The sequence below is a fragment of the Oreochromis aureus genome, linkage group 14 (genome assembly GCF_013358895.1).
Source record: "Oreochromis aureus strain Israel breed Guangdong linkage group 14, ZZ_aureus, whole genome shotgun sequence".
Taxonomy (NCBI): domain Eukaryota; kingdom Metazoa; phylum Chordata; class Actinopteri; order Cichliformes; family Cichlidae; genus Oreochromis; species Oreochromis aureus.
In genome coordinates this window covers 25,707,204-25,730,609 of record NC_052955.1, presented here as the reverse complement: position 1 = coordinate 25,730,609, position 23,406 = coordinate 25,707,204, and positions in this window count along the sequence as shown.

The window sequence follows — 23,406 nt, the reverse complement described above, 5'->3', positions numbered from 1 at the left end:
AACTGTGGCTTGACGATCCAGCATAATAGTCCGTGTGCGGCGTGACGGAGGGTACACTGTATTGCTGCCATAGTCCCATTCTCAGTCCCGAAGTCTGTTCGTAATCTCATTGGTATCACACCGAGACTCTTTACACAGTTTATATAATTGTGCGCTATAACAGCCGGGTTGTTGTTTGTTGCTCCACACACAAGCCACATCAGTCTTCTTGAAAAGCCACCTATACATCCTGACAGGGTTTCAGTTTATCATAGCCATCTACATGCCATATGTAATTGGGCCCCATGGAGTGATACATGCGTCTTGTGAACCTCCTTCGAGTTCTCAAAGCGATTCCTTGAGGATTTAGTTGTCTCAACAGCCTCATAACTACATCACGCTTGACACGCAGCTTGTGTTTTGTTTGAGAACTTGCCACATGGTCCGATATCCAAACAATTGTCCTGGTCCTCGAAGCTCGGACAAAATGGCACGCCTCACCTCAGGAAGTGGAGAATAGTTGCCTCGTCTGTACAGTCCAGATTCTTTTAAATGTGTTTTCAGTGTACGCATACTAATTGAAATGTCATGATTACACTTGAGCATATCCAGTATCACCTCGTATGTATGTCCTGAATCAAAAATATTCTCGAATAGTGACAGCTATGTTTGGGTCACCGCTAATGTTCATGTTTGAAAATAATGCGCTACAGGCAGAGTAACTTCCGGTTCCAAAGATGAACAGCGCGGACATCCAATCAGTGATGTCTCCTGTTGCCGACTGGTACCTACCCTTTCCGGTTTTCTTAATGTAATTGTGCTTCTCAATTTGTTTTTGTGATTCTTCTTTTGTTTTTGTGCTTCTTAATTTTATTTTGTGCTTCTCAATTTGTTTTTGTGATTCTTCTTTTGTTTTTGCGCTTTTCAATTTGTTGTTGCGCTTTTCAATTTGTTGTTGCGTTTAGTGAATTTGTTTTTGCGCTTTTCAATTTGTTTTGCGCTTTTCAATTTGTTTTTGCGTTTAGTGAATTTGTTGTTGCGCTTTTCAATTTGTTTTTGCGCTTTTCAATTTGTTTTTGCGCTTTTCAATTTGTTTTGCGCTTTTCAATTTGTTTTTGCGTTTAGTGAATTTGTTGTTGCGCTTTTCAATTTGTTTTTGCGCTTTTCAATTTGTTTTTGCGTTTAGTGAATTTGTTGTTGCGCTTTTCAATTTGTTTTTGCGCTTTTCAATTTGTTTTTGCGTTTAGTGAATTTGTTTTTGCGCTTTTCAATTTGTTTTTGCGCTTTTCAATTTGTTTTTGCGCTTTTCAATTTGTTGTTGCGCTTTTCAATTTGTTTTGCGTTTTTCAATTTGTTTTTGCGTTTAGTGAATTTGTTTTTGCATTTAGTGAATTTGTTTTTGCGCTTTTCAATTTGTTGTTGCGCTTTTCAATTTGTTGTGCGTTTTGTGATTTGTTTTTGTGGTTTGCACTTCAGGGCCACCGTAGAAAACTGTGGTTACAGGCTGTGTGTTGTGGAGAAAATATGAATGTTACAAGGGAGAAGTGAATACAGTGTGACACTGTTTGAAACCAGTGTTACTTCTTTTTACAGCAGAGTGTTAACTTTATGACCTTCTTGATCTCTGGAATCTGGATGGCCGGCACCTGACCACCAGGATGAACGTGTGTTTGGCTAATGTTTGTTTTCCTTTAAGAGTGCTTGTAAAGGATTCAGCACAGACAGACAAGTGACAATTGAACAAATGTGCAATGGTTACAGAATAGTTGAATGTGGGGCTCATTAGCTGGCCACTATTGAGCTCACAGTGATAAAATGAGTGGAGTGACGTTGCTTAAGGAAAGTCACCGATTAAATTGTGGAATAAATTGGGATGGTTCATGATTTGGGACAAATTATGATAATAATAGTGATTTAATGATTGGAGAAAACCTGCACATGATATTTGTCTTTTATGCTGAATACTTTATTACTCTTTTGATCTATAGTTGGTTGAAAATGTGAAGTTTGATTTAAAGACTTTGTCTTCCAGGATACAGGCTCTGGGTGGAGCTGGGAGTTAAACAAGCTAAACATTTAATTGCTGACTGATGTTTTTACACAGGGTTACAGGTTGGAGTATGGCTGCTCCAAGGGACAAACCCTGGAGATTGTTTTAGGGGGACTGTGCAACATTCTTGTACATGTCTTATTGGGGAGTTGACACATGGTGGAAGCCATGTGGGGAGAGGAGTGTCATTTTAATTTGTAGATGTCGTGAGATGCCATGACGAGAAGGAGTGACTGAGGAGATCGTCCACAAGATGGAAGCTGAAGCCTGGAGAGAGGCTTCAGGAGGATCAGAGATCACCTTCAGCACAGAGAGCTGTGCTACTGGGCTTCCAGGAGATCGTCATGAGGAGACTCTGCACTGCAAAATCTTAAATGAGATAAAAGAGTTTCGACGTTGACATTGAGGAGGACAACTAAGGTGTACGACGTGCTCTGCCTTTAAAATCTTCAGCAGCGTTGAACCATGAGAACCTGAGAGAGCGTGCCAAGCTCCAAAAAGTGACAGCACAGAGGAGGTCCAGCGATGGACTTGTGGTTCTGTGAACAGCACAAATGCCAGGTGACTGTGAAATAACTAACAGCACTTTTTCTACAAGTGAAGCCAGTAACTTACTATCCTAAAAGATTAGCTCTAGTTGCTTGTGCTTTACCTCCATGCGTGAGATCAGTATGTGCAGCAGCTTAAGCTGTACAATGTTTCAGGATGTAGTTTTTCACCTTTTTGACACTGTTAGTTCCACACGAGGTAGATGTCTACTACTGCAGACTAAAATTACATTTCTGTCACCTACGAGATGCTTGTCTTTAATGTTACTGTTACTCTCATAACCATACATAACCATAAAGTGATGCACAATTCTGAATCCGTCAAACCTTTTGCCAACGAAAGAAGAGGGTACTTCTCATGAGTGTAGAGACCACGTAGAGAAGGAGTAAGCCGAGGGATGACTTAATAGATGTGCCACTTGGTGAGGGAAAGGTTTGGTTTGTTGATGGTTTGAGTTTTACAACGGCAGAGGGACAGACTAAAACAGGGTTTACTGTAGAAGATAGTGAGAAAGTTATCTGTGCAGGACAACTAGCATGTTTCATATTTGCTTGAGTAGCATAGATGCTAGCTTTAACGGAAGTGTGTAATGCTGAAGAGTGACAATATGCACTGATAGCTAGCATGCATTTGCTACATTACATTTCTTTGTGGTGCAGTGGGTGAGACGAGGTGTGACAGCCTCTACAGGGAAACCTGTAGAACATGCCAAACTCTTGCAAAATCTGCTGGAGGAAGAGTTATTACCCAGTAGGATTGCCGTTTGTAAATGTGTAGCACACATGTGAGGGAAAGATCCAGTTGCATTAGGGAATGCTTTTGCAGATAAGATCGCGAAAGAGGCAACTTTAGGCGAACATGGTGTTAACGTTTTAGCAATGCAACACCAGCGGACGTTGGCTATTATGCGGGATGCACTGGTAGACATGCAGGGCCACTCATCTACTGCAGGGAAACAGTTGTGATTTACAGTAGGAGCGAGCTTGCAGGATAGTGTTTGTTATCTGTGTGATAAACCAATACTGCCTTAGAATTTGTATAAGACTGCTGCTATTTTGCACCATGGGCTTTGCCATGTCGCAACAGGAGGGAGATAATGAGTAGTTTATACTTTAAGATTAAATACCCTTAAAAAAATTTTTTGCAGGTCATGTATGATATGTTGCAAGCACAATTCTCGGGGTAATTTGAGACCTAAGAGAGGGAAATTCCCCAGATCCAGTCACCCATTTCAAGTTATTCACATGGACTATAGAACTGTCCAGCTGTAATAACTATGAGTATTGTTTAGTGATAGTGTGCCCTTTTTCAAAGTGGGTAGAAATCGTCCCAACTAGAAAAGCAGATGCCATTTCAGTTGCCAAAGCGATATGTAAGAATATCATTTGGAACACGGGATTCCCGAGACCATTTATAGTGATAATGGTCCACACTTTGTAAATGAAGGGATTAGATTAATGGCACAACATCTAGGGATAACACTAAAAACATCATTGTTTATATCACCCACAAAATGCAGGGTTGATAGAGAGAACTAATGGAACAGTAAAGTTAAGACTTAGGAAGACAATGGAAGAGACACGCAGGACATGGTTAAACTGTATAGAATTAGTTAAGATGTACATGAGGATTACTCCAACAGAGAATGGTCTGACTCATTGAGATTATATATATGTTAGAGTATTTAGAGTTCTAGTCTTCTGTAGTGATGATAGAAGAGCAGAAGAGAGAGCATATTAGCAGATTAGATGCTTAAAATGTTTAAAAATAAAGACGTCTTGAGAACAAATGATCTGCCAGATGATTCTGTTTCTCCGCAGGAGCAGAGTCTGAAGTCTGGAGATTGGATGATGATAAGGCCATGGAGAGGAAGTGCTGGTCCAGTCCACGGTGGGAAGGTCCATATCGGATGCTGCTGACGACGACCACAGCGGTGAAGTTGCTGGAAGGAACACTTGGATACATCAAGCGCACTGCAAGAAGGTGACACACATCCAGGCCAGCTCGGGGTAAGTGGCAGGAAGACCGGGTACAAAGGGGGGGGAAAGCCTCCAGGGCCCCTCGTCTCAATCCGGTGAAGAAACCAACTGAGCCACAGGTACTCATCAGAATGGCTGGGAATGTGCTGTGCGCCTTCTTGTGCCTGTGGACCCAGAGTGGGATGACAGGAGCGCACTGGGACAGAGCAAACCACACCCAGTACCCGCATGGGGTTTTCAACAACTACTGGTGGCAGTTTGTGAACACAACCGCTCACATAAAGAACAAGACCAATGGTTATGCTTGTGATGCCACTGTCTACACATTCTTCTGGACTGTGGCCATATAGCATCACTGAGAGTGAGACAGTTTGTTGGTTGCCGTAGCAACACATCCAGGAGTAAACGTACTTGGAACACTGCCAACTTTTCAACTTCTGAACCTGATTGGACGGTTGATTCACCAGTAGCTGGGAAGGTGAACTGCTCTGGTACGACAGACCTGATAGTCTGACTCCAAGTGTCTGACTTGCTGCAGGATATTGAACAGCTAAATAAACTGGAAGCAGGCCAGTTGCCTATGTGTATGAAGGGCAATGGATTAGTCCAAGTTGGAGATTTACCATGAAATCTGAGCAACGTCACCTATTCTTTGTGTCCTCTGCAAGAAGGATGCAAACAGAGAAGCTTTTTGTCTACATTTGCATCATGAACACTTCTCTAAGCTGGTTGAGGCTTTGAGCCAAGAAGATCAAAACAGCTTGATCCAATTTCCTTTACAAAGCTTTTCCTGTGGTGACAACAGGACAGGAGAAGTTGTAAATGCGGATAATTTACCAGTTGACTCTAACCCCCACAGGATGCCTATAGTGAGAAGATCTGGGGGGGTTGATAGGAGTCATAAAGAAGGGTGTTGACCAGGCTACAGCTTTGAAGTTAGCTGAGAGCCACATGGACAAACAATAAAGTCAACTGATGTGTTTGAATGTCTATGTCTGTATACAGTTGGATTGTAGTGACATATGATTTTTGAGAATGTTGATTCTTCTTGTTTGACTGTTACATTCAGTTGTTTACTTGCAGGAATACATAATGAATCGCACGATAGGAGTAGATGCACCACAAGGCTGGAGAGCTTGGTGAATGTCTGGTCCTTGGTGGCATCTTCTTTTGAAAATATTAATTCCTGTTTTTGGACTGTTGACACTGATTTGCTTACGTGTAGGATGTAGTTTACTGTGTATGAGATCAATGAGAAGCAGGTTAACTGCTTACATGTATTAACTGTGAACTTTTGCATCGATAGAAGGTGAATGAAGAGGAGTTGTGTATGAATGAAATCTACACTGTCACTGTCCAAACAAAGGGTGCATAAGTTGAAATTTAAGTATATACAATGACAAAAAGGGGGGAAATGTTAGGTCTAATTGTTGAATGTTGCCATTGTGTTTCTTAAATTTGTACAGTCTTAGTTCAAGCAGTATTATCAAAGCCATTCCTTTGATCCTGAGCACCTCTAACCACTCTGTGTTAGAGGTTACATATAAAAGTTCACATATACATACAATGCCTTAGAACCATGTGGGCGTTGCTTTGCTGTGTGAACTGTCTCTCAATAAAAGGCAGCGAGAGGAGGCCGGATTTGGGGTCATTTTCGTGCTGGACACAGATGAGGCCTCCCTTGCGCAAGTAATCGATCGATCGCTGACTGTCTTGTTTTCATTCATGATGAATAAGTCTCTAGAACTAGCGGGGTTTGTGGGAACAGACCCAACATGGTCCAACAGGGATGACAGCTTAGCCACCATTCTCCTGTCACTCACCACCTCCACTGGGTCCAGAGGGCATCCTAGAACAGAGCTGGCCCTCCAAATCAGCCCGTTCAGTCTCTTTCTGCCCCCAGCAGAGATGCATCCGCCCCAGCAGACCACCCCATAAAAGATGGCTGAGGTCACCACAGAGTCATAAAAGGTCTTCAGGAGTGGGCCCTTCACTCCAAAAGACCTGAGCGTCCGCTGCAGGTACAGCCTGCTCTGCCCTTTTCTGTAGAGAGCACCTGAATTGCGAGTCCAGTCCAGTTTATTGTTCAGATGAAGACCAAGGTACCTGTAGCTATCCTGTAGCTATTACACTCACATGCAGGGGATTTGTGCTCTCAGCAGGAAATCTTGTGCAGCTGTGTCTGTGTGTGGTGGGGTGAGAGTATGACGCACAAAAGCAGACAAGGAATTCAACTTCCTCTTGGTGGTGACAGAGCAACATAAACAGGGACTGAACAGTCGGTGAGTTAATACTAAAGCTACATTTTAAATTTAGATGAAAAAAAAGAATCAGTTCTTTTTAAATAAGCTGTGGGATTTTAGTGAGTCATAAAAATATTTTCGATCAAAAATCTGTCTCAAAACACTAAACCATACCCTGTACTTCACAGTTTTAAGGAATCATGGATATCAGTGATGATTATTACACATTTCCTACAATTATTGAGTCTACCTAAAAATGTGTGACATTTCTAAATGTAGTCACATCCCTATGAAACATGTTTGATTATCACCTGTAGTCACAGCTGGTGATAAAGTAATTAAAATCTCCAGCTTGCATGTGACAGCACTGTAGTTATTAATATTTAAAAATAGGGCATTCTGCACGATGAGTACTTTTTGATACTTGAGGTGTATTTTGATGCTGATATTTCAGGACATTGCGCTTGTTACGTTTTCATTTTCACCCCGGTTCTTTTTATTCCTCGGGCCTCCAGAGACAACACAGTGACACACTGTGTGTGTGTGTGTGTGTGTGTGTGTGTGTGTGTATGTGACTTCCTGCTAGTCATAAAGTCATCTCCTCTCACCCCCAAGTCACAGAAAACTAAGACCCCCACTCAGGTTTCCCTTGGGGAATTCCCACTGAGCTGTTGGTGTGTTGTTGTCTTACTTTTACAGCCAAGCATGGGGAGGGTCTCCTGCAAACCTACTTCTAAGCTGTGACAGTTCTGAGCCTTTATTACATTCAGGGACAAGGGTAACGGACTACTCCTCTCTTTCCTATCTGTTCCATACAGTCCTAGCATCCCCCAACTGTAGCTTCCTGTCTCCTTTTATGACAGGCAGACCCCCAGTGTCAATAAATTCCTCTCCCTCTACACAATTACACACACTCTCAGGCCTATAGCTAAACCAAACTAAAATACACAAATCCTTCCCTATTCCTCTGATCTACAGCTGGACCCTCTCATCTAAGCAAATTTAAGCACATTAGATTCTAATAATTGTTTTCTCGTACTCACATGCTGCATTGTCAAAGCTCTCTGGTCTTCCGGTTAGAATGACCTCTCAGTGTTTTATTCTGATCTGGTGTAAAGTGCATGTTGCGTATAATGACAGCATGATAGTCACATGATAAAACTGACTTTTTAAAAAATTTACTGAATGTGCATTTTGCTCAAATGTCTTTTTCAGCTTTTGTCCATAAATATTGTGTATATAAAGATTTTCATTCATTTTACAGAATCCTTTATTTTATTTTGCTTCACAAATATGACCTTTGTGTCAAATGAAGTCAAGACTGTACACAAAGATGGACGGATCTACCTTACATCTGCAGACTTCGTATTGAATCCAACATGATGTTGATTTTGTAAATTAAGGTCACATCTTCATTACATCTGATTACAAAACACTGATCAATTAAAAAGCAAATTCCACACCAAGAGCAGGAACAAAATATGAATAGTCAGCAGGAATAAATAACAAACAGGAGAAATACATAAAAAAAACAGGGAAAAGGCACACATGAGAGAACACGTCACATGACAGCACAGCATTTTCTACCCACAGTTTGAACTGAATAACAAATAACACATGTATTTATTCAACGTACAGAAAATGAAAACAAACAGAAATCAGAGAGTAAAATTTAATAACTTTTATTGATGTTAATTTTTTAAAAAGTTATTAAAAAGAAACCCCCAACAAACAAACCCCTCTGAGCAAGCACAAGGCGACATCGGGGAGGAAAAACTCCCTTTTAACAGGAAGAAACCTCCGACAGAACCGGGCTCTGTGAGGGGACAGCCATCTGCCGCGACTGGTCAGGGGGTTTCAAAACTATATAATTTTCAAATTTCCCAAGTTAAAGTCCCAATTTTCTAGAAATGTTCTTTAGTCGATATGACGTTTTTTTCTACAGTACATCAACCTTATTTTGTCTCCTGGTGAAACGAAAGCATCGGCCTATAGATGAGAAAAACGAACATATGCGACTTGGTTTCTTCAGTAGTTTGTTTGCCTCCTCTGTGAAAATTCTAACAATCGCATCATCAACTGTTGGGTCATTTAATTCCATGTATTGCAGAACTACTTCTGGCTCTTTCCACTCTCCACACAGGGCTTTGAAAATCACCTTGTGGAAGTTTTTGAACTTCCTTAAGGGGATTTTATCAATTTCATCCCTGATTGTAGCCCAGATTTTTTTGCTAAGCCTGTTATAGATGGCCCAAACTCTTTCCAGACTGATGACTTTACCTGATTTTTTTACAACCCGATTAACTAGTTCTTCCATACATGTCTCCACGAAAAATCTGTATTTTTCTTTGTTTTGAGACAGTTCATCCTTTGCTGCCAAAGGGCATTTTTTGGATTGATTTTGCATGCTGGCTTCATGTTGAGCAGAGGATTTCTTTGGGGTTACATCGTTTTCCAAAGAGGTTCCTGCTTCATCTGCAGCGTGAGTGTCGTCACGGTCTTTCTTGTCTATTGGAGTTTGGGGCTCCTCATTGACTCTCAGATTATTATGGAGGTGAACTTGAGTAACCGTGACATTCTTGCTGTTATCGATATTAATGTTTATGGGACCAGAGGAATTTTTTACTGTGTTGTTTATGATGTCTGTTGTTTTCTGTGAAACAGCTGGCACTTTCGTGTTGGGGTCAACTGTGTTAGAGGTCCGTGTAAGTTCAGGAGATGTCTCTGTCTCCTTTATTTCATTGAAGACTTTATCGTTATAAACCGTGACATTCTTGCTCATATCAACATTAATTTTTGTGGGACCAGAGGAATTTTCTACTGTGTTGTCCAGGTTGTCTGTTGTTTCCTGTGAAACAAGAGCTCGCATTTCCTGTCTGGGGTCAACTGTGTTAGAGGTCTGTGTAAGTTCAGGAGATGTCTCTGTCTCCTCTATTTCATTGAAGACGGTAACGTTATCAACCTCGATATTCTTGGTCCTATCGAGATTAATGTTTGTGGGACCAGAGGAATTTTTTACTGTGTTGTTTACGTTTTCTATTATTTCCTGTGAAACCAGCGCCTCATTGAGATTTCCCAGGCATGCATAATCCAAGGTCTGTGTTTCCTTTGAGGGCATTGTTTTTGTGTTAGTGACAGCGGTGTCCTGGCAAAACCTTAGTTCTTCACCAGCTGATCGCGAGCACAGGGCGATGACGCCCTCTACAAAATTACACAGACTTTCTGTGGTGACATTTTCGGCGTGCCCAGACCGAAACTGTTGCCACTGCTCATGTGTAACATTATTTAGCAGTTCGTCTAGCAGTGGCCTCACTTCATTTGCAGGAGTGGAATCACTCCTGACATTTTCTGGACCTATTGTCGTTGATGGTTTATTGCCCATTGGGTTTTACTATCTATTTGTTTGCTGATAACCGGTTGTCTCTTTGGTAAAGCTAGCGCTTGACGATGTTACAGAGGGGTATTTATAGGCTCGGTTTTAACCTAAATCCTTTTAAGTCTGTGATGTCTTCTATGTCTTTGATCTTAGCTCCGCCCACTTGGAATGGTGCTTTGGAGTTGACGTAACGCCGCAATGCATTGTGGGAGCGCGGCACCAATCAAAACAAACACACTGTGTTGGAAGATTGCTACGAGCCATACTTCAAAGCAGCTGAAAAGAAAAAGGACGGTATAGAAATAGATTGCGTCCGGATGCAAAGAGACGGTACTTGAATAAAAATAGCGTGCATTGGAAATGTGGACCCGTATGAATTGCGGCAGTGGAGTAAAAACCCCGAAGACCAACCGCTATTGACTTAGCATGATATATTCTCGTACCTTGTCTGTGGAGTCAGCGCATACATGGCGAACCAATTTCGCAATTATAAATCTCTGGAGGCGCACATCCAATTCACCAATGGTTGGGTACAAGATTTGGCTATTTTTAAGCCTCCACGTTGTGAGTACGTCGTCATTCAAACAAAGGTAAATCAACTTGAGTACTGCGAGTAAAATGCGTTTGATTTTCCCCCCAACATTCAGATTAGTGTCATATACTGATATGTGGCTGTGTCTTAATGTGATGACTTTTGAACCGGATGTTGTTGCCCAGGAAAAAGCCTCGTTAAGCGGCTAGTTGTCAGATCGACAGTGTTCAATAAAGCAAGAGAAAGATGATGCTTTATGTCCTGATTTGATTCAGAGTGCTCCGCCTAATTCACTAGTAAGGTGGGCACACAACAATTAGTGCAAGCATAAATTCATTCATGAGGGGGAAATGACAGTGAGAACATAGTGAGTTCCGAAGGATTTAGTTATTCTCTATGGTTAAAAAAATTGCACTAATTAATTCATATTTATTATAAATAATCCTAATTATACATCTTGCTTCCGTGTTTGTGTCCTGTGTCACTAAAATTACATTCTATTTTGGTTTTATACATTGATTAATGACCTGCAGACTCTCCTTATCATATTAGGTGTCCATAATTGTCACTTAGAGAAAGCATAAAGTTCAACTTTATCTTGAAAGTGATTACATCCTTGCATTGCATACTTTAGGTTCATTTTTTGCTGGAAGGTTTCTTAAAAAAAAAACAAAAAACGAATACCAGGCAGATTTAGAATATAACATCAGCGTTCTATAGATGGAAAGATAAAAAATTACATGTATGTGCTAACTTTCTAAATGCTTTGTTTGTTACATTTCTGATAAATGGATTTGAAAGTGTATCAAACACATTTGTGTCGGCCTTGGCTCAATAAAGTTTTTGTCTTTAAATTAACTTTGTCTTTGTATGTTTCAGGTACTGCACTCATAAAGACTGAATGAACCAGCATTGCAGCCATGGGTCATTGTTAGCATCATCGGGAAGGTTGAAGCCGCCCACTGCACCTGTATGGCCAGAGTCGCGGACACCTGCAGCCATGTCGCTGCTCTTCTGTTTAAAGTAGAAGCAACAGTGTTGATCCGTGGCACAAGGACTGTTACAGATGAACCTGCATACTGGGTTTTGCCGGGTAATAAGACCAAGATACAGCCAGAGGTTGGCCATAAGATAGACTTCTCCTCTTTAACTGCCCCAAAAAGCCTCTCGATCAAAACATAAACAGCATGAATAATATATTTAAAGCTATGTTGGACAGAAGAAAAGTATATATTTCTTAGACAACGCGAAATCTGCACAAAGATAACATTTTCATGTCATAATATTCTTTCTGTTATACCGCTAGCATAAAGTTATATTAACAATGGTGCTGTAAAGTTGTTAGCAATGTGTCAGCTTGGCGACCTGCCACAGAGTACCTTTGTGATGACACAAAGCTATATTGTGTGTGATGGTGTATGCAGCGTGTTGCTGGAGAGAGAGCGTCAGCTTCATAGATCCTAACGTTGTCGATGAGGTCAGACTCAGACCGCAGCGAATCGAGGGCGGAGTCAGCTCACCCGCCAACGACTCTAACGGCCGCCACTCCCACCCAGCGGATCACTGCAGCACATCAGGTTGGACTCACATGCACTCACACATGCACACACTCACATGCACACACACACTCACATGCACTCACACCAGTGTTGGGTAAGTTACTTTAAAAAAGTAATTAATTACTAATTACTTAATCAATATTGTATTTAAAATACTAATCTAATTACTGTGTCTGAAAAGTAACTTAATTACTCAATAAGTAATTTAACTAAATACTTATTAAAATCCCTATAAACCTTGAGTGGACAAACAATAGAAATTAAACTCTTTAAATGATAAATAATTTTAAAAAAACATACGAGCCAACATGAAATAGTTTAGCCTTTTTGCTTCCTGAATCATCTTTATTACATTCTATAAAAAAACATTCTTTAATAATTAAATATTTTAGTAAGTAATGTAACTTTCTTTAGCTAAGAAACACAATTCCTGAATAATAAAAATATTTTTCTGCAACATATCTGAATAACAAAAAAGCTTAACTTAAGAAATGTTAAACATGACATGTATCACGCTGTAAACATTACAATTTTTAAATTTTCAAAGCAATGAGTAACATATTCATACGTAATGTATGTAATCATGTCATGTGTTTCAACAAAGTGAAGTTAACTCTGACCTTTGGTTAACAAACAGAATTCCTCTGAAACTTCCTCAAACCAGTGAGCACCATATTTCCTGCATGCTGTATGCACTCATGTTTTCCAAAACCTTTTTTGTACTACTTAGCTGTGTTGTTTTTGAAAAAGTTGTCGTATCTCATTAATGTAAGTCTCTCAAAGCGTTCACTTGACAGTCTGTTGCTTCTGGGTGTAAGCACAAGATTGCCGAGGCTAAAAAGCCTTCGACTGGTGCGCTTGATGGTGTGGCTGTGTTGTGCCTCAGTGAAATGGCCTTAATCCTGGGAAACTGGCTAAGAACACCCAGCTCAGACCCAGCAGATTTCAAATATTCCATCACCTCTGTTTCGGCAGAGTAGGTACAGTCGTCCTCCTCAAATGAAAAAAAGTCATCAGTGGAGTCAGCAGGGTTCTTGTGATCTTGAGCAGGTTGTTGGTCTTCAAGAGACAACCCACGGCACTCTGTAGTAAGCATTGCCCTAACCATGTCTTTTTTCTCTTCTTCTCTGATCCAGTGTAACTTAAACTTAGGCAAAGTGACTGCAGCCAGGAGAGCTTCTTTATTGTCCATCATTGAGGAAAAGCGCACCTTGATCGCCTATGAGACAAAAAAATACATCAGACACTTCACATAAGAGCATGATAAATAAAACAAAACTTTATTTTAGGGTAAGGCCACATATATATACATATTAGATTACCTTAACAATGATATCAGGGAGGGATGCTGTCAGCTTAAGCTCGTCCTGCAGTGCCAGCGTCCTGGACATTAGAATCTCCAGAGTTGGAAGGAGGATTCCAAAATAGCAGTTCTCTTCTCCTTGCAATATGTCTAGTGCAACAGTGAGTGGCTTCAACATGATACAATACTCCTTTAGGAACAGATACTCCCGATCAGTGAAGCATTTGATTCCAAACTGAGTGCAGACAGTATTTAATTCAGCAAGGGAATGTCAGTGATCCTGGACAGGGCGTCGTGAAATGAATTCCATCGTGTTGAAACAGGTACTATGAGTTTTTCTTGAAAAATTATCTACCAACTCTGAAGCAACAGAAGAACGGTTTGCTTTTGTCCACATTGCAGAACACTTTGAAGTTGCACTTCTGTAGATGAATTTTGCCTCATTTGCTTGAAGCCATTTCTCAACATCATGAAAAATTAAGTTCAGTGTGTGTGATGCACACCTTAAGTGTGAGGGAGAGAAAACTGTCCTTCAGATTCTGTGGAGAGGGTCTGCTCAACATCAGTAAATGTCACCTCTTCATCTTCTTCCGATTCCTCATCAGAGTCTGATTTTGGAACATTCTAAAAGCTTTGATAAAATTGGACCCGTTGTCTGTCACGGTGGCTGTCACTTTAGAGTGCAGTCCATAAGCCGAATGCACTTGCTCGATTTCATTGCCGATGACATCATATGTGTGTCTCCCTCGAACTCTTTTACATGCTAGCGCTGCATGTCCTCGTACAAAAGTAGAAGGATCAATCCAGTGTGCCGTCATTCCGAGAAAACTTTTGTTATGGCTCGTCCAAATGTCAGCAGTCGTGGAAATATATTCCAAACTCTCGAATGTCTCTTTAAGCTCCATTTCCATGTCAGCATAACACTTATCTAAGTAAGTAGAAAACGTTTTTCGATCGGGCAGTGCTGCTTTTTTGCCACACACAGGTATTTTGTTTAATATGCACCTAAAAGACGGAGACTCTACAGTACGCAGCGGTAGCATCTCTTCCACAATGTAGCCTGCAATCATTTTCTTAAGCTCACCTTCAGACACTTTCTGTGTTGCTGAAGTAAAATCAAGTTTCATCTGCTTAGCAGGAGTTGCCGCTGTGTTATCAATGGATGATGAACAAGGCTCACTCAGAAGGGTTTGTCTGTGCTGCCGTGTCAGGTGCTTCAGCAGATTACTCGTGCTATTGACAGCGGCCGATAGTTTTTCTCCCAGGACATAGCTTACATATTACTGTAATGTTCTTGTCTGCTTGTTTTAGAAAAGTGAAGTGACGGGAATGTTTCCATTTCATAAAACAGCCACTCGCTTCAGCCAAGTCCGACATCTTCTGCTTTAGAATATGACTATGCCGCAAACTGGCGTGAAATGAGCGTGCACCTGCACTACAGCGATGTTAAAGCGGCAGAGTTTACTTCTACGTTTAGAAGATAAATTATTGAAATTAAATAATGATTTTCAGCGAGTTTAGTTATTTTACAATGTAATGCAAGCACATTTTAAGTAACTGTAATTATAATACCTAAAATGAACAGTAATTAGTTACTCTACTTTTTCAGTGGAACAGTAATTTAATTACAGTAACGCGTTACTTAGTAACGACACACCCAACACTGACTCACACATGCACACACTCACATGCACACACACACACACACACACACTCACACACACATGCACACAAACACACTCTCACACACACACACACACACACACACACACACACAGAGTGATGTCAGACAAACACCAGCTGTAAGTATCAGGGCTCACCTGTCCTCCTCAGCGTCACACTCACCTGCAGCAGCTGATGTTTGACTCAGTCACACGTGGGACGTCGTGCATTAAAATAAAAGCTCTAAGCGTTTCAGTTTTGCATGAAATCAAAAGTATCTGCCCCTCCCTCCACCAGGTACCTGTGCTGCAGCAGTGAGGCCGAGTTGTGGGATTGGATCACGAGCCTTCTCAGAGCTCAGGTACGTTTACCTGCACGCTGGTCTGGGATCAGCCGTCGCTCCTGTGCTGGCCATCATTGATGCTGCTGTTGCGAACGATGACCCGGTCCTCCGCGCTGGCCGACTCCTCCTCTGACATCTCCAAGCAGCAGTTCGAACGATGCCTCTCGTCCCCATCAGAAGAGACGAGAGCAACAGCAGCATGCTGTCGGCCAATCAGACGCTGGTTAGAGTCCACTCTCTCAGCTGTTTCTCAGACATGCTGAGTCAACTCATCATCTGTACTTTGTCTTCCCCTGCAGAGGAAACTACACGACCAGAGAACTGTTCCATGTACTTTGTAAGTAGCTGTCCTCTCGCTCTCACTCATGAGCCTGAAGACGCTGGGGGTGGGTGTTTAAGCTGGGGGGATCCCATCTCTCTGTGTTCTGGTGTGGAGTGTCTCCAGCCCATGAAGGTCCAGCAGGACTCGTTCGAAGGTGGAGTCTCCTGACCTGCCCTCAGCATTCAGGAGGTCCGCGACGCCTGCATGTCCTGAAGTCTCTGGAGACCAGCTTCAGGTCCAGCAGCAGAGAGACCCAGGAAGTGCCATGACCTCCCCCACTCACCGTTCGTGGAGACCAGACATTTGGATCACATGATCATCCTGAAGTGGTCCGGATGGCGAGAGTCGCCGTGGAGTGGAGCAGAGCAGCAGCAGCGGAGGGCTGAGGCGAACAGATGCAGGCTCTCTTTTTCAGCGCCGCGTGCAGCCTGCGGTGAGAAGGAGGCAGACGCTGCAGGAGCTGTATCATTGCAGGAACTGACTGAGAGCTGTCCTCATTCTGTTTATTTACCACGGAGGAGCAGGGGAAGTTTAATCCCACGTGTTTGAGGATGTGAAGGTGAGTCACAGATGGTCCATTCAAAGCACGCCAGCAGTGATCAAGATTTTAATGTTTACAGAGACAACGATCATGAATCTGATAGGACCCATCAGGCAGACTTTACTGTAACCTTACTGTAAAAACTGCTCGCTGAGGAGGGCCATGTGATGTAAAGGAGGTGATTGGAGCTCAGTTCGGGGCTGTGCTAACCAGTGTTGCCAACTTAGGACTTTGTCGATATATTTAGCGAAGTTTTCATTTCTAGCGACGTTTGTTTCTTGGTGTTGCTAAAAATAAACTGTTCGCTTTTAATCTCAACAAGCAGCGGTTTTAACACAGTCAGTTCTTCTTTGGCTATATGCTGTTTTGTAGATCTCAAGGTTTAAAACTACTTATAAACACACACACACAGACGTAACCACCAGAGTGCCTATTTGCGATCACTTTTGCCAGTCCAAGCCCGGTGAAGGAGCAGTGTTGGAATTGTGACATTTAAAAACACAATAATTGCAAAAGAAATTTAATTTCCTGTTCTAAATAAACTCTAAATGCATTTATCACGTTTTGAAAGATGCATGTCTCTTCCACGGATGTTAGAAGCAACAACATCAGGTTACAATTATATAAGCATGACCACTTATGCAAGCGTGATGAACATTTAGCGACTTCTAGCGCATTTTAGGACAACCAATAGCGATTTTCCTCACTGAGGAGTTGGCAACACTGGTGCTAACATCAGCGGCTCTCTTTTTTCAGCCTCTGCAGCATTCTCTGCAGCCAGGAGATGCTGTATCAGTTTGTACTTACTCACAGACTGAGAGCTGAGTCATTCTGTTTATTTAACAGAAGTTTAATCACGTGTTTGAATGTGAATGACTCACAGATGGTCAAAATGTTTTTATGATATTTTAATGTTTCCAACAGTCTAATCTGATATCTCACATCAGTAACCTTCTCTAACCTGTCAGTTCGGGATATCGATGAAGCTCACACAGGTAAAGGAGGAAGGTGTCACGTGCGTGTGACTCAGTAACAGGTAACCCGCAGCATTGTTCCTGCGGATGTGTTTAAATAAAGTTAAAAGAGACTAAGTGACAGAGAGCTGGCTTCAGTGACGACTCTGAGATTACACATCAGATTACACAAACGATGACATCATAGAAACGCGCGCGCTGTGAAGATTAAATTGAAGTAAACAAGCTGCAACATGTGGAACAAATCAAACTGTGAACACAGTTGGTCACATCTAAGCGCAGGCGCCTCATTGGTCAGTTCTACACGTCTGCGTGTAAAGTGACCAATGAGGCGCCTGCCTCAGTCTTAAACTGGCGGTCTGGAAGTCGTGCGAGTTGGTTTGGCGCCTCCTGCTGGGACAGTGTAACATGTTCTTCCTGTCGCTCTGTCAGCACTAATGCTGCATTTCCTGGGAAGACTTCATAATAAAAGTCATGTGATGAAGTTCATAGTACTGCAAAAGTAGGAGTACTGCAGTACTTCCATCAGTTATCACTTTGTATTAGTTTGGAAGCTGTATGAACATTTTTATAAACGTGTTATTCATATAAAGACACTTGTAATCATATCTGCAGTAACACACGTGTGTATTTATGGGAGTGTTTCCCAGTAGCCACAGTGTTCCAGTAAAGCGCTAGTGAGGACAGACTGGCCTCACTGGTTTGTGTTAATGAAACCTCCGTCTGCTCATGTTCCTGTACAGATTTGTGATGTGTTATTAAACTGCTGGTTTGCTGCAAACTGATTGGTTCAGAGCTGTCATGCCTTATCCAATATTTCCTCTTATTTTTGAAAAGCTTCCTCTTGATGGTTTGGCAGGATGTGATGCAGAGAGCAAGCAGCAGGTGGCAGCAGGTATTCAAACATTTTGCAGGGAAATCTTAGAGAGAAACGGTTTCTTCTGAGGGAAGGGTCATCGTGTCAGAGTGTGGACAGCCTCTCACATCAAAGAAGCTGAGTCAATCAGATCTGAGAGCAAACTCGAACACAAAGATCACATCCAACTTTATTTATTCAGACTTTCCTAACAAAGACACAAATTTCCCAAAGGAACGTCAGAACTGTGCCGGCACCGTTAGCGATCCATCCAGAAACTCACAGGGAACCCACAGCATCAGTTTGTCAGCTAAAATATCAGCTGACTGATCACAGGGAGGGGTCGGTGATGGTTTTCTCATGGACTTCTGTTTCCCCGTCAGCGGGTTTGCCACCTGCTGGATTTTAGAGAGAATGCGCTTCCATGTCGGCTTCACTCTTCAGATTAGGAGGCTACGTCCAATTTTTAAACTTTATCACTTCTAAACTGACAAGTTCTGTAGTTATCTCAGTGTCCATCGTCTCTCCTGGTCCGTCACTCCGTGGAGGAACACACTACGACACTGTGATGCCGTCTGCTATTTTCTATGCTGTGGTCTGCTGGAGTGGTGGAATGGCAGAGAGGGACAGGGTTAACGAGGCTTCCCACAGTGTAGGAAGGAGCGCTACCGCAGGTCATTCTTACCAGCAGCTGTCAGACGCTATAATGCAGCTTAACATTCTTTTGGTCATCTTACTCGCCAGCTTGTTTGTTTACTGTACATTTATACATAGCTCCGTACAATTTTCACATTTTTCTGTACATATTCTGTACATTGTTACCTGTATATGCGAACTTATAGGACCACCTTGTGTCTTCCTTTTATATTTTATTTTCCCTTGCTGTAAGAGCTCTGTAACACTGAAATTTCTCATCTGTGGGATATTAAAGGTTTATTCTATTCTATTCTATTCTATTCTATTCTAAACACAAGCTCCAGCAGCTGTGAGGAGGGTGTGCATGTTTCCTGAATCAGTAACAGCTCACAGGTGAACAGGATGTATGCAGGTAAACTGGAGGGTCCGTCGAGCTGATCGGTGGTTTCGTGAGGATAATGTCGATACGTGCATGCATTTGTGCCAGCTGCAGATGGAGACTTTGTTTGCCGAGGTCTTTAGTCTTGTCAAACCGCCCGAAACTCTGGCAGACAGACACAGACACCCTTAACCTGAAACACGGCACAGGTTAACGTGGAGTCGAAGTCTGAATTAGAATAGAATTCAACTTTATTGTCATTGCACATGTCACAAGTACAAGGCAACGAAATGCAGTTTGCATCCATCCAGAAAGTGTTTTAGCAATAATACAGATATATTACAGAATATGGATCTATGTTACAATGTACATGGTATGAAGGTATGTTATGAATATGCTATAACTACAAGTATGTACAGGCTGTAGTGAGTGTACAGGCTATGAACAGTCTGTTTACACACCATGAAGGAGGCAAAACCATCACTGAGACTGTGAGCTCATGCACTGTTCCTGTAACCGCCAATAAAACCTTTACTGGAAAGGCGAGCAGGAGTCCTTCATCAAAACACCCGATCAGCAAAATCTGATGTGAAAAAAAACAAACTGTAGCTGATCCATCCACCGCTGTTTGTTTTACACAGAGAAAGGTTCTGTTAAACTCTTCAGATGAACAGTTAACTTAGTCTGACACCATGTTTAATACACGTTTGCACAGCTCGCTGACGACAGCAGTCCTTTTCTACATGGAGGCCATATCTGCAGCAAACAGAGGTGACTCTGAAGGGGGGCGTGGGGTGTACCAGACCATGTTTATTTCAGGGCTTTCATAACATTTTCCAGATTGAAAGTGAAATAATATAAAATATTGTAGTAATTAAATTCCATTAACATTTAAAAATGGAAAAATACAAGCTTTTTTCGGAGCCACTGACCTGAGGGTTATCAGGTTGGACACTGAATTATTATTCATGTTAATTCATGTCCACAGCAGGGGTGTCAAAAATAAGGCCCGGGGGCCAGAATCAGCCCCATCCACAGAGGAAAGACGACCATGTTTCACTTTGTCGTAAACCAGCCCGACATCCTGATGGTGTTGGACAGATGTAGACCACCCTCCATCAGACCGTACACATCAGCCTTTAAGAACCATGTGTTGATACACCACTGCTGTAGTTAAGCAGTTAAAGTAATACCAATAATTAAACTATGGCCGCCCCTTCCTCAGCCTGGTTCTGCAGGAGGTTTCTTCCTGTGAAGAACAAGTTCTTCTTTCCCACTGCTGCCACTTGCTGCTCATAGGGATCATAAGGTTTGATGATGGCTTTTTCTATTTTATCCTGTTGGTTCATTCTCCTTCAGTGTTCTTCAAAGCTCCTCCCTTTGGAACAACAAGCGAGGAACAGGGAGCTCTGCAGGTGTCATTGTTAGAAACAGGTGAGTGTGTTCCTATCCTCTTCCTCTCCTGTCCTTCTTTCTTTCTCCATCTCTGAGTGAAGTTAGCTCTTTCTTTTCTCTCCCTGTGAAATCTGCAGCTGGACCTTTAGCTGCAACACACTGTGAGACAAACTGTGTGTTGTAGTCCCTGTCAGTACTCTTGCTGCAGCATTTTGGATTAACTTTTCAGGGAGTTTTTAGGACTTCCCGAGAATAATGAATTACAGTAGTCCAGCCTCGAAGTAATAAATGCATGAACTAGTTTTTCAGCGTCACTCTGAGACAGGATATTTCTAATTTTAGAGATGTTGCACAAATGGAAGAAAGCAAATATGGAATGCCAGTACTGCCAAAATGAACTAATTAAATACACCATGAAATAATTAATTAAAATTGGAATTAATTAAATACATATTTATGACGTATTTAATTAATTAGTTATTGACACATTTAATTAATTATTTCATGATGATTTAGTTATTTAATTTTGGCAGTCTTGGCCCTAGGGGGGCCTAAACTGGACTTCTTTAAGTTTCCGTGAAGACGTTAAAGAAGTCCAGAAGCTCCTTAGACTACGATGACCTGGATGACTGAGAACCTTCACAGACGTATGATAGAGCTGCTCGGCTCACAAGCCCTCGCCGCAGACAAAGCGTGGGTCCCGGTGTCCGGTACACAACTATCATAACCCTGCCGACTGTCACCTCGCGGAGGTTAAACAGAGACTTCACTTACTGAGGTTATATCTATCGAGTCTTTATTTCCTGATGTTTGTATGTGCTAGACTTGTTTCAGTCGCCAATTCTGAATTATAACTAATGTCAGAAACATGTTTAAGGAGGAGATGAAGGGAAAAAAACCAGTTAACATCTGATCTTTGTGCTTTTTGTTCAATAATCAGTGTGACCTGTGTATAAACGCATACACTTTATCAAAAGAGATAACGTCGGTGTTTCCGTCATGTAGTAACCATTAGGCTAACTGTACAAAGCTTAAACACTATGAAACACGTACAGACCTTACGCTGTTCGACTAATATTTTTATTGTGAATATTGATCATGAGGGTAAACTGGAAGCCCACTTTGCTGCCTCGGAGCCCTGTACACCACGGAGCGAGGTCAGCATATCCAGGATATCTTCAGGCTCTAGCACACACCCTGCTCACCTGTCAGCTGTTTAACACCTGCTCGATATAAAACAATGTCGGCGCATTGTTCTGCACAAGTTAAGTAAATGTAGCCCCCCGACCCACCAAGCTCAGGGCTGCTGGAGCTTGTGTTTCCCTCAGAGTGACTGACCTGGGATAAAGACGACAAACGGGATTTAGAAAACTACAAAGCACTTCATCAGTGGCTGATTGCCAGTCGCCGGCAAACCTCCGCTGAGTTTTAGCTCTCAGTGGTTAAACACTGGACTTAATTCACTCAGGTTCTGTCTGTCGGGTCATGTTTACTTCACTGTTTTATTTACCACTGACCAAATCGGTTTGGCGCAGATTAAAGTTATGTTTCATAACTGCATAGTTTTACTGATAACTTGTTGTTTTGTTGTTGGTCTTCATGTTTCTTCTTTCATCCGTTTCTTTACGCGTTTCAACATCCAGGCCTGTGACTTCTTTTAATCCTTCTCTCTCACTTCTCAGCTCCTCCCACCCTCAGCACTCCCTCTGGGTCTCCCTGCAGATGGCAGGGAGTCACCGTCAGAGAGTTGCAGCCGGAGGGTGAAGGCTCGTCAACCTTGCTGGTCCGCCGCAGAGACATGGCGTCTCACTCCTCAGACCGGATAGGCCACCTGCAGCAGGAGAAAGAGATGCTGAGGGAGGAGGTCAAAGCTCAAAGGTGATCAGCCGTTTGGTAATCATAAAACTTTATTGATCCCCGCTGCCACGGACAATAGTCACAAACACACCGCCTCCTGCAGGAGCTGGTGTGGATCCTCTACGAAGCGCTGGAGAAGCGAACCTGCGCCGAGTTTTTGGCAGAGGAGGGCGAGCAGGAATGTGTGGAGCTGCTGTGACACCGCGAGCGACAGGCGGCCCACTAAATGGCCAGCCCAGATGATGGATGTGTCATGTGATTCAGTGGAAAACTGAGAATTGTAGCCAAAAGAAAAAAGTGGAACGCTTGAGGAAGATCACAGAGCAAAAGGCTCATTGAGCGAGAGCGGTGGGCAGGTTGCCATTCTGCACCATTTAGTTAGGTCTCTTCAGAGGTGTGTGTGTGTGTGTGTGTTTTCAATATTTTCTAATTTTTTTAATTTTGTGCCTCTGGTTTGAACTGTCCTCCTGCCTGTGACCAAGATATGACCACTAAAATCAGCTCACTGCAGATTTCTGAATCAAAGACAAATCTTAAGAAAACACTATTAAAAATGTCCCTTTAAGTCCAAATACATTCTCAAAACGTTCATGTTTAATGAGCTATCAGCTGTTTTCACTCAGTTTTCTGCTCTTGCCGCAGTTTTAAATAGCATTTCGTTATCATTCATGCAGCTTTTAGCTTCCCGTAGTCTGCTGCTCCTGTGCTGGCATCCTCACACCGTGAGTAGGAGATGATTTTATTTTGCAAATATCTGAACTTTTACATTGTCACTTCATTCAAAGCCACCCAGGACCGCATTGGGACCTCTGGTGGGCCTAATCCGGCCCCTGGGCTGCATATTTGACTCTGTCAGGGTTTTATTTTAATT